The following is a 2,942-nucleotide window of genomic DNA, read 5'->3' as shown; positions in this document are numbered from 1 at the left end:
ACTTTATACAATATATATGACGAATACGTGGGTCAAATTGTGTATTATATAATATAAATAAAGTTAAATAAATAAATTGCGAGAGTATAAAATGTTCGGTTACAGCCGAACTTAGCCCTTCCTTACTTGTTTAATAATTAATTTATTAAGTTTTCAATAATTAATTGATGTTGCATTTTTTATACTCTCGCAACAAATGTTGCTAAATAGAGTATTATAGTTTTGTTCACATAACGAGTTAGATATAGGCTTATATATACCAAAGTGATCAGGGTGAAGAGTGGAGTTCAAATCCGAATGTCTGTCTGTCCGTCCGTCCGTCTGTGCAAGCTGTAACTTGAGTAAAAATTAAGATATCTTGATGAAACTTGGCACACTTATTTCTTGGTACCAAAGGAAGGTTGCTTTCGAAAATGAGCAAAATCGGACCACTGCCACGCCCACAAAATTTCGAAAACCGAAAACACATAAAGTGCCATAACTAAGCCATAAATAAAGCTATGGAAATAAAATTTGGTATGAAAGATCGCACTAGGAAGGGGCATATGTGGATGTAATTTTTTTGGGGAGGTGGGCTTGGCCCCGCCCCCAAATAGGTTTTTTGTACATATCTCGGAAACCAATAGAGCTATATAAACCAAATTTTCTGCAGTCGTTTTTTTAGCCATTTCTTAATACAGTCCAAAAATGAAAGAAATCGGATAATAACCACGCCCACCTCCCATACAAAGGTTAGGTTGAAAATTACTAAAAGTGGGTTAACTCACTAACGAAAAACGTCAGAAACACTAAATTTCACATAAGATATGGCAGATGGAAGCTGCACTCAGATTTTTTTACAAAATGGAAAATGGGCGTGGCGTCGCCTACTTATGGGCCAAAAACCATATCTCAGGAATTACTCGACCGATTTCAATGAAACTTGGTTTGTAATAGTTTCCTTACCTCCCAATAATATGTTGTGAAAATTGGCCAAATCGCTTCACAACCACGCCCACTTCCTATATACCAGAACTTTGAAGACGATCTGAATCGTTAACTTTACAATATATAAAGTAAGCACTAGTGAAGATATCGGTGCAGAACTTTGCACAAATAACGGGTGATTTTTTTGAGGTTAGGATTTTCATGCATTAGTATTTGACAGATCACGTGGGATTTCAGACATGGTGTCAAAGAGAAAGATGCTCAGTATGCTTTGACATTTCATCATGAATAGACTTACTAACGAGCAACGCTTGCAAATCATTGAATTTTATTACCAAAATCAGTGTTCGGTTCGAAATGTGTTTCGCGCTTTACGTCCGATTTATGGTCTACATAATCGACCAAGTGAGCAAACAATTAATGCGATTGTGACCAAGTTTCGCACTCAGTTTACTTTATTGGACATTAAACCAACCACACGAATGCGTACAGTGCGTACAGAAGAGAATATTGCGTCTGTTTCTGAGAGTGTGGCTGAAGACCGTGAAATGTCGATTCGTCGCCGTTCGCAGCAATTGGGTTTGTGTTATTCGACCACATGGAAGATTTTACGCAAAGATCTTGGTGTAAAACCGTATAAAATACAGCTCGTGCAAGAACTGAAGCCGAACGATCTGCCACAACGTCGAATTTTCAGTGAATGGGCCCTAGAAAAGTTGGCAGAAAATCCGCTTTTTTATCGACAAATTTTGTTCAGCGATGAGGCTCATTTCTGGTTGAATGGCTACGTAAATAAGCAAAATTGCCGCATTTGGGGTGAAGAGCAACCAGAAGCCGTTCAAGAACTGCCCATGCATCCCGAAAAATGCACTGTTTGGTGTGGTTTGTACGCTGGTGGAATCATTGGACCGTATTTTTTCAAAGATGCTGTTGGACGCAACGTTACGGTGAATGGCGATCGCTATCGTTCGATGCTAACAAACTTTTTGTTGCCAAAAATGGAAGAACTGAACTTGGTTGACATGTGGTTTCAACAAGATGGCGCTACATGCCACACAGCTCGCGATTCTATGGCCATTTTGAGGGAAAACTTCGGAGAACAATTCATCTCAAGAAATGGACCCGTAAGTTGGCCACCAAGATCATGCGATTTAACGCCTTTAGACTATTTTTTGTGGGGCTACGTCAAGTCTAAAGTCTACAGAAATAAGCCAGCAACTATTCCAGCTTTGGAAGACAACATTTCCGAAGAAATTCGGGCTATTCCGGCCGAAATGCTCGAAAAAGTTGCCCAAAATTGGACTTTCCGAATGGACCACCTAAGACGCAGCCGCGGTCAACATTTAAATGAAATTATCTTCAAAAAGTAAATGTCATGAACCAATCTAACGTTTCAAATAAAGAACCGATGAGATTTTGCAAATTTTATGCGTTTTTTTTTTTTTAAAAGTTATCAAGCTCTTAAAAAATCACCCTTTACTATGTTTATAGTGTGGCAGCACCATTCTAAAAATCGCCGAAATCGGACCATAGGTTTTTAAGACCCCATATATCGAACACGAGGAGCTCGGTGCTTCTAACCTAATATTATGGTTTCCAACTTTCAATGGACATTATACAATATATATGACGAATATGTGGGTCAAATTGTGTATTATATAATATAAATAACGTTAAATAAATAAATTGCGAGAGTAAAAAAGGTTCGGTTACACCTGAACTTAGCCCTTCCTTACTTGCTAATTATTATTATTAATAACTTCAAAAACACGATTTGGCATCGAATTTACTAAATGTTTCAGTGTCGTATGATCAAAATCTTCTCAAGTTTCTTTTAAGTCCAATTTGAACTCTTATACAGTCAAATAAAGGTGTTCTTCACTGAATTCTAATCAGGACTGCACGCTGGGTACTTTATAAGAGCGATATTGCGCTCTTCAAACCATTTTAAATTCTCTTTAGAAACGTGAATGGCACCGTTATCCGGTTGAAAAATGGTATTTTCATCCATTTTG

The sequence above is a fragment of the Zeugodacus cucurbitae genome, chromosome X, assembly GCF_028554725.1.
Source record: "Zeugodacus cucurbitae isolate PBARC_wt_2022May chromosome X, idZeuCucr1.2, whole genome shotgun sequence".
NCBI lineage: Eukaryota > Metazoa > Arthropoda > Insecta > Diptera > Tephritidae > Zeugodacus > Zeugodacus cucurbitae.
Note: the sequence above shows the minus strand (reverse complement) of the source record.